Below are 9,639 nucleotides of genomic sequence, written 5' to 3'. Positions count from 1 at the left end.
TGTCTCTCAGGGCTATTGCTACCTTTCTATTCAAGAAAAAACAGCAAAGGACAGTGTTCACACAAGCCTACGAATATAACTCTCTCTGGGTGTTGGTGGCTTATGTTTGTAATCCTAGCTACTTGGGAGGCTGAGATTGGAAGGATTGTGGTTGGAGGCCAGCCCAGGCAAATAGTTTGAGAGACCTCCATCTCCAAAATAACCACAGCAAAATGGACTGAAGGTGTGTGGCTCAAGCAGTAGAGTGCCTGCTTCTTGAGTCCAAACCCAGACTCACAAAGAGAGAGAGAAAGAAAAAGGGGGAGAGAGAGAGAGAGAGAGAGAGAGAGAAACAAGAGCAGATGCAGTGTTACATTCGTTTGAGTTATCTGGTGACTCCCAGCAGTGCATTTGAGTTGTTTCTCCCTGTGTCATGATCTCCTCACTTGGCAGAGATTCTCGGAACTTGTTTCTTCCTTAGCTGTCACATGCAATCAGTGGCTCGCTGTGAGGCTTGGATAGAGGTGACTGGGTCCATGGGTAAGTCTGTGTCTCTCATTCATTCTAAACACAACCTCTGGTTTGCATGGGTTCACGTTACTTTAAATGCTTTCCTGGCAGGGGTGTCAAAGCTGGCTGCCTTCAGAAATTTCTCCACATTTCTGCTGGATGTGTGGCTTGAGTGATAGAACACTTGTCTTGCCCTTTCCCCCAAAGAAAATTTCTCTATAATTCTGAGGGAACAAAACCAGATTCTGATATTTATGGATGCCAGGCATTGTCTTAGTTTCTTATTATCTTAATCTTCACAGTAGCCCTTATGAAACTGATATTGTCTTCATTTTATAAATATCAGAACTAATATACAAAGAGATTGAGACACTTCATAAAATTGCATGGCTCAAAAGTATTTGGGTCTCATGTCTCACTGTTCCAGTTCATAATTTGTCCCGTTTCCTAAATTGCTTTAAGTTGCAAATTACCCCAGGACGTCTATGGCTATATTTTTTATTTCTTTTCTAAATTAAAAGGTAAGGGGTCCTCAATGTATATTATATAATCATTATCCTTTCCTAAACCCAGAGTGTGGAGAGCCAGTATTGTCCTTTTTCTCCTGTTGCTCATTGCCAATCCGGACAAATTAATGTACCGATGAAAATGTCTTTTACTCCCCACAAGAATGGGTTAGCAGTTTATTTATCTTCCATGCTTGGAAAGTTACTTTATTTATTTAAAAGAATAAGAAAGAACTTTGTAATACACCATTTCATATATTTGCATCAAATTTATTCTATTTTAAGAAAAAATCTTTTAAAATGTTTCATAAAATCTGGCATTATTAGATTATAATGCAATTATGAAAGAAAACTCTGTGTTTCACTTTTTATTAAAAACATTAGTAATTTTCAACCCCAATAGAAATTAACAAGGCCATCCAAGAAGACTGAGGCTGCACCTTTGTGTTCTTAGCTGTCTCCACTTCTTAATCTGTTCATATCTCCAACAACCGCATCGCTCTCCTGCTGTGTGTTGTTTCAAGGGTACATAGGTGATAAAAACAAAATGGATGTTTTCTCTTCTTTCATGAAATGTGAAGACATGTAACTAATCACTCAAATCTTCTAAGTTTCTGTATTAATTGTAGTAATAAAAAAGCTAAAGCAATCTTATGAAAGCTTTTAATTTAAAGGCACTGATCCATGACAATATTGCTTTTTAGCATCATAAATTTATATGCTAATTGTGCAATTCAATCACAAAACTAAGCCTAAGTTTTTGTGGTAGTTCCCTTTGTTCATGGAGTTGAAAGTTTTACATAATAGTGATAATATTAAACCCAGTAATTTTAGTAGGAATAACAAACTTAAATATTATCTATAGTACAATGTCTACTTTTGATTTTTTAATTAGAATAAATGTCTAGAAATCCAGTTAAATATAATCATATTATTTATCTTGATATATGTTTAAATACAGTAATTGCTAATAAGAAAGTTTTAATCATTACTTAAAACAAGTATTTTGCTACTCAAACTCTTTTGGATAATTTGTCTCTGGGTTTTTGTTTTACCTCTGAACACAGCTCCATCTTTCACTCTAGTAGGATGAAAAAAAAAAAAGAATAGAATAGAAAAGAAAAAAGAAAAATTGTCAATCTGGTGACTGTTCCTCAGAGTGAATACTTTATAAAGATGCATATAAGATTATTTGTAAGGACATTTAAAAGAATAAATTAGAGCAAAGAGGTTAAGATAAAACATAAAAATATTTCTGGTTCTTGTAGACTGTAGATGAGAATCACTCATTTCCTTAAATCAGAATTTTACTTCCCTAGAGCAATGAAAAGAAAAAAAAAAAACTGAACTTGGCCATCTTTATAGCAACAGAATTAATTTGATTTTCTGTAACATTTCATTGATTTCTATCATCCAGATTAATGTAAGATCTTCTGCACACAGTAAAAGTGATGAAATTGTACATTTTACCTGGGAAGTAGGGGTTGCATTTTACACTGTCCACATTTTTATAGAGGAAAGTGAATTTCTGCTTCCTTCCCCCAGCAAAGAAATACCTTCTGCTTTTCTCCTCCTCTCTTTATCCCCTTCCTGTTAGAAGTGCAGTGACTTAGCTGAGGGATAGAATGGGAGAAAAAAACTGAGTTATGCTTGACAAAGGCCTTGGTAGCTCTTTTCAGAGTCAACCTGCCTGCTAGGTACATCATTCTTTTCTGTTCTCCATGCCTGTAGAGAAGTCTGTGTACGGTTTGGGACATTTGTTACCATCCATTTAAGTACAATTAACTCAGGAGATTAATATTTGGTTATGGTTCAAAAGTCATTATCTCTGGTAAACTATGTCAGAAATAAAGTTAAAATTTTGAGCTCCACTTTTCAGCTCTCAATTAGTTACAAACTTGGATGAATTGAGACAAAAATTGGTGTCTTTTAATTGAACTACAATACTTATGTTCCTTAAGTACCCAATAATTCATTGGCACTAGGAAAGTCCACTTCTTTAAGCATTCTGAATAGGTTTTTGGAAAATGTTCTGAGCTTAGCAAAATAACAGAAATACTTTGCTTTTATAAAAATAGAAGTTTCACTACACTAAGATTCCACCTCATCGCTGTTAAAATAGCCATCATTAGAAACACCAACAACAGGTGTTGGCAAAGATGTGGGGAAAAAGGAACCTTTATACACTGCTGGTGGGAATGCAAGCTGGTGCAACCACTCTGGAAAACAATATGGAGGCTTCTTAAAAATCTAAACATAGACCTGTAATATGATCCAGCAATACCACTCTTAGGAATATACCCAAAGGAATGTGACACAGGCTACTACAGAGATACTTGTACACCCATGTTTATTGCAGTACTATTCACAATAGTCAAGTTATGGAAACAGCCAAGATGCTGCACTACTGACCAATGGATTAAGAAAACGTGGTATTTATACACAATGGAATTTTACACAGCCATGAAGAAGAATGAAATCTTATCATTCACAAGTAAATGGATGGAACTTGAGAAAATCATCCTGAGCAAGGTTAGCCAGGCCCAGAAGACCAAAAATCATATGTTCTCCCTCATATGCGGACTTTAGATCAAGGGCAAACACAAGGGGATTGGACTTTGATCATATGATAAGGCAAGTGCACACAAGGGAGGTATGAGGATAGGTAGGTAATCCAAAAAAAAAAAAAAAAAGATAGCATTTAATGTCCTCAATGCAAAGGAGCTAATGCAGAATCTTTAAAGTAACAAAGGCCAATAGGAGAAGGGGACTAGGAACTAGAGAAAAGGTTAGTTAGAGAAGAATCAATTTAGAATGTAACACATATGTACATGGAAGCAATACTAGGAATCTCCCTGTATAGCTATCCTTATCCCAACTAGCAAAAACCCTTGGTCCTCCTTATTAATGGTTGTACTCTCTCTTCAACAGAATTAGAGATGAGGGCAAAACAATTTCTGCTTGGAAGCGAGGGGCTCAGGGGGAGAGGGTCCCTATCTCTGTAAGGGTCTCACACAAAACCAGAAATCCTAATTTCAACAAGTTAGCTTCCTCCCTCAACTTCATCTCTCTCCTTAAGTCTAATTATTTATTAACATTTAATCTTCCTAAACATATTTTGACTCTTATATACTCATTTCTCACTAGATTTTGAAAACATCTTCTTGATTTATCTTCCCTCATCTTCCCATAATTCCTATAATCCATCCTCCATCTCAGTGTCAAAATCATCTTTGTAACATGCAAACCTGATCACGACTTTCAAAGAGCTACATCAATCATTCTATTACTGATGTCATTGCAACATAGGGACATTAGATAATTTAGTGACTTGAGGATATGAAGACGCTTTGTTTCCTTTCTAGTACTCTTTGGATTTCTGCATAATGTGATGCTCTAAAACAAAAGAAGACCAGAACAATAAGTATGAAAGGTAATCTTACAATGCATGTTTGGTTTAAGAATGAAAATTTGGTGCCATGTTTTTCTATTTAGTGGAAGGAAATATTTGAGGCCTTACTGAGTCAGCAATTGTGCAATGTTGTCTTGATGATTTCAAGCCCTGGTTTCTACAGCTTGATATAATGCTGTAGCTTCCACTTTTATCTTCTCTTCACCAAAAACTGCCTACTTATTTAACTTCACACAGCCTAGACACCTCAGCATAATTCCCATAGGAAGGAGGCCTAGGATTTCTTTCACCTAACATCCTCTGTTTTATTGCAGAATCATGTAGAAGGCAAATGTGCTGGAAGCAGTCCTCCAACAACCACTCTTGCTACATGAAGCTGATATCAGCAACAGAACCAAGCAGAGGAAGCCAGTTTACAGGATCATACCAACATCCGGGTTCCCAGTCAGGCCTTTGTGGTTTCAAAAACTGCAAAATCTGCCAACAGCAAAGATAACACATCCTGTTTCTTATTTCACCATGGCCTACTAATTCATTCACCACTACCAGCATCCATCAGTCTTTTAAACTAGTGATACCAAAAGTGAAAATAAATTATTTCCTCTAAGTCTTCTGATGTACACTTTTCTCTCCAACTCACACCTAAGTCATTAGACAGTCAACTGACTCTTTACTCCTCATTTTTTCCTGATCTTGTGAAATCATTTTTATACCATCAAACACTTTTCCATTAATCTCCTTTATAGGAATTGGGCTCGATGCATTAATTTGATAATTTTCTTCATGGTTCTTTATCAGACAACACTCAGGAAAAGAGTAATAGCCAATGTACACCTTTCTTCTCAGTGTAAGATCTACATCTATGGTTTCAAGTCATTTCTGAAAGCCTCTTGTGTTCATCATTTGCCTTATGGTTTCACTTGCCATTCTGTGTATCCAAGACCCAATATGCAGTCTTATGTAAATATTGTGAATAACTCATAAATTCCCATGGATACATGACATACTTAACTTGACTATCTTAACCTGTAAACATTTTGATACCTATGTATGTTCCATTTTTCCAAAATAAATTGAATTTACAGTATGAGCAGTAATGATTCTTGAAAATTATTGCACACAACAGGTAATCTGCATCTCCTCAATGACTTACCTCAGTTCTAAGTATCATCTCAGAGATGAGGTTGAGTTCAAACATGGGATGACGGTAACAGTTAGCCTGAGGCTTAAGGATTTGCTGGAGGTCAAAGTTGGAGTGAACTTCAGTGAAGATGGGTGAGTGAAAAGAAATCTTGTACTCATTACTTGATAATGCTTAGAAAGATTATTTCCTTGGTTTTTCTGATTGTGAAATTCCCATAATTTTAAAATGGTTCTATAATATTTTTTCTACTTTAAGTCCTCTTACATTATTTTTCTACAATGCCGGATTTAAGTCCCCCGGTCTTAAAAAAAAAAAAAAACAACAAAACACTGTACAGGTTTAATGCATACTCATATACCCAATGCCATCACCACAATCAAGGCAGTATTCACTACCTCTATAAGTTTCCTATGTCTACCTCACTACCACCTCCATTTCTGTGGTAAGAATGAGATCTAACCTCATATGCTTTAAAAAAATTTTTTTGGCAATACTGGTGTTGAAATCAGGCCTTCATGCTTGTTAGACAGTTACTTTACCTCTTAGGCCATATTTCCAGACCTTTCTTATGTTTTTAGTTATTTTTAGATTGGGTCTCCTGTTTTTGCCAAGGGTTGGTCTCAACCACTGTGCTCCTGATCTCTGTTTTCCAAGTAGCTGGGATTACAGCCACGAGCCTCTGTGCCTGGCTCAACAAATTTTGAAATGCATAGTACTTTCCATGTTGCTAATGTGAACAGCCAATTTCTAGAATTTCCTTATCCTGCTTAGCTGAAATTTCATACCCATTGAACAGTCCCCATTTCTTACTCCCCTTGTCAAGTATCATTTTATTCTCTATGAGTTTAACTATTTTAGGTACTTCACATAAGTGGGAAAGTACACCATTTGTCTTCTAGATACTGGTTTATTTCATTTATCATAGTGCCTTCTAGATATATCTATATCATTGCAAATAGGATTTTCTTATTTTTTTAGGCTTATTGATATTCCATTTTATGTTCACATTACATTTTCTTGATGCATTCATTTGCTCATGAGTGACTCTGTGTTTTTCTTTTTTGTGGATAATGTTGTACTGAAAAGTATTTGAAGTACAGAGATCTTTTTGAGATCCTGACTTCAGTTCTTTTGGATTTATACCTAAAAGTGGTATTGCTGGATGATATGATAGCTCTGTTTAAAACATTTTTTGAGGCAGGGTCTCACTTTATAGCTCCAACTGTCCTCAAAGTTTAGATCCTCCTGCCTCAGTTTCCTGAGCCCTGGTATTACAGACATGTACCATCTCACCTGGCTATTTTCATTTTTGAGAAAACTCCATACTGCTTCCATAGTAGCTACATGATTTTATATTCCCGCCAACAGTGCACACATGTTCTAATCTCTACACATCCTTCCCTGTAACTATCGTTTTTTTTTTTTTTATAATAACCATCTTAACAGGTATAAAGTGATTCCTCATTATGGTTTTTTATCTAATTTGCATTCCCACAAAGATTAATGATGCTGAGCACCTTTTCATATTATCTGGAGACCATTGGTGTATCTTCTTTGGAGAAAAGACTATTCAAGTACTTAAATATTCCTTTGCTTGAATGAAATTCCACTGAATATTTACTCCAACTTGAGTTTCAAGAAGCTGAACATTGCTGGTAAAAGTTGTGAATCTAAAACTAACTAAATGTGTCTTTTAGATATCTGTATAACCTACACACTTCTCTAGAGTTAGCCCTCACTTTAGCTCAAAAAATTTCTGATCTGGTTTTCTGTGTCTTACCCTTGCCATATCACCATTCAACATTTTTAATCCAATATTTTTTAATATCTTCAAGTCTGAAAGTCACATCATACATTTCCTTTGTTTTACAAACACTTAGAACCACTTCCTCATTGAGAGTAGAGTGTATTCCATGGCTTCTTAAACTGTCATTTTCTTCAGTCTGAGTAGCTTTCTTTTTATAATTCACTTATATCTTCTCTTTTACCTCAGAGGGCACGCTTACCTCTTTTGATATTATAACTTTACCTGAATACTTGTCACCAATTTCTTCCCATAACTTTCAGAATCTTGCTTGATTAACCTTCATGTACAACTTTCACCAATTTTTGAGACATCAACAGAAAATACATACACAAATATATTGAAATCATGAATGTGTGTATATGTACAAATGAGTGAATTAATGACTTGATATCTTCCCTGCCCTTGACTACCATTTCTTTGTGAATCAGAAATTTTTAGGAATATCACAGAAGTTTGTCCTATTTCCACTAGTGATGCCCTTGAACTGGAGTTTTCAGTTCCAGACTTGCAACTGCAGAGTATGGGCAGCAGTCACCACTGTGGTTCCGTTGCTAGCCCATCTCTTCATTCATGAACCTAAATTAGACATGGGGATAAAGCACTAACCCATGAAAGGGCTGAATTGGGAGAGATGTCTCCACTCCAGAATTTGAGGTACAAGCTGTGGCCAGCATAAGCCATGTTAAGTTTCTTGAATGAAGATTTATCTCAAGTGTTTGCAATTTTCAATGATGCTGAGGTTTTGGTTATTTAACTTTTATTTATTTAAAATATTAACTAATCTGTGGTTTAAACACATGTGGTTATATTAACTACATCAATTGGGATTTTTCTCTAATTTTATGTTATAGAAATCATAATTCTTCATAGTTTTACTTTACTAGAAACACACAAAAGGATTTTTAGTATATGTGGTGCTGAAGCGAGCACACAAAAAGATTTTTAACAAAAAAGTATCTAAAAAATCAATAAAACCAATAATGTGGAGAATGTTTTATATATGTGCAGCATCTGTTTTACATTTTAAATTTTATCAACAATAGGTACTGTACTTTATATGTATTTAATTTAAGCACTCATAAAATGCTGAAATTATCTATGATACTGATTTATATTCTAACTCTGGAAACAAAACAAGATTATTTTTCTTTCTTTCACAAAGAGCAAAGGGTTTCAGAGTCAAGTTTGTCTTTAAGCAGCAGCAAAGTCTTGCTGACAAGATATTTTGGAACAACTTGCTATTAGGAAGGAAGTATGAGTGGGAGGATGAGAAATAGCTCATGCCCATATGACACATACAAGTTGTGAAAGTGTTAGAAGTCCATGATGTAGAACATAAAAGTGTGTAACAATTTATCTCAGTGACACAAAGGACCTTATTCTAATCTCTTGTTTTTACAGCTCTATTCTGAATTAGATTCTACTTCTCTTTCTATTTTTCTCTCATTTATCTCACTCAGACCGCATGCTGATAGTTACAAACAGTACAGTTTACTGCATCATGAGAAAAATGTAGAACTTGTCAAAATATCTTGAGCAAACTGCATAGACTTCCATGTTGAAGCCATTTGTCCTTATTACTCTAGGCACACATGGCAAAATCATTGCTGCATGAGAAATATTAGTGAATACCACCTTTTTATAATCTAATAATCATCTATGCCTTTGAATTACTTTATCTAAAAACTGTCACAATGGCTTTACATGCAAGCTTCTGTGCATCCTGTAGGAATTGATAGTAAAAGAAAGACACTGTCAATTTATTATCCTAGAACAAAAGATAATCAAGTGATTCTTGTCCAACAATAGAGTCCACAGAATTGGAAATCCATCCAATAATTTGTTCAACAAACAATTATTAAGCTTCTATAATTTTCAAAACTCTTTAACAGGTGCTAAAGGAATTCAGAGACAAAGATCAAGGTTTCCTGCTTTTGAGAGTTTGGGGTTGACTTTGGGTGAAAAACCTTCATAATTTCACTTTTGTCTCAGATACATCTCCAGCATATACACTTTACAGTACCTTTTAGCAAATAGGCTCTCTCCTTTGATCCATTGTAATACTTGAATTTTCCTTATAAACAAAATCTTATTCATAATTTATTTATATCAGTCCTATCAGTTCTGAATAGCTTGTAGGACTATGGGTTCTTTAAGGGTAAGAATACACTGTAGCAAACCTTTGTATCTCCTGCCATCCATTGCACTGACAATATTAATATGACATGAAACACTGGTACCTGCATCACAAGGCAGTTTAGAAAGCATGCTATATGAGTGG

The 9,639-nt window shown here is 35.2% G+C and overlaps 1 long non-coding RNA gene across 1 annotated transcript; it reads left to right on the top strand.

Moving 5' to 3' along the window:
• Positions 1-379: 379 nt before the first annotated feature.
• LOC141423910 (uncharacterized) lies at positions 380-5,677 on the top strand. The gene is made up of 3 exons (XR_012448671.1): positions 380-519; positions 4,361-4,428; positions 4,722-5,677. It is a non-coding gene; the product is annotated as an uncharacterized lncRNA (long non-coding RNA).
• The last annotated feature ends 3,962 nt before the right edge of the window (positions 5,678-9,639 follow it).

Source organism: Castor canadensis, chromosome 6, assembly GCF_047511655.1.
Source record: "Castor canadensis chromosome 6, mCasCan1.hap1v2, whole genome shotgun sequence".
NCBI lineage: Eukaryota > Metazoa > Chordata > Mammalia > Rodentia > Castoridae > Castor > Castor canadensis.
Note: the sequence above shows the minus strand (reverse complement) of the source record. Positions and strands in the feature narration are given on the sequence as shown.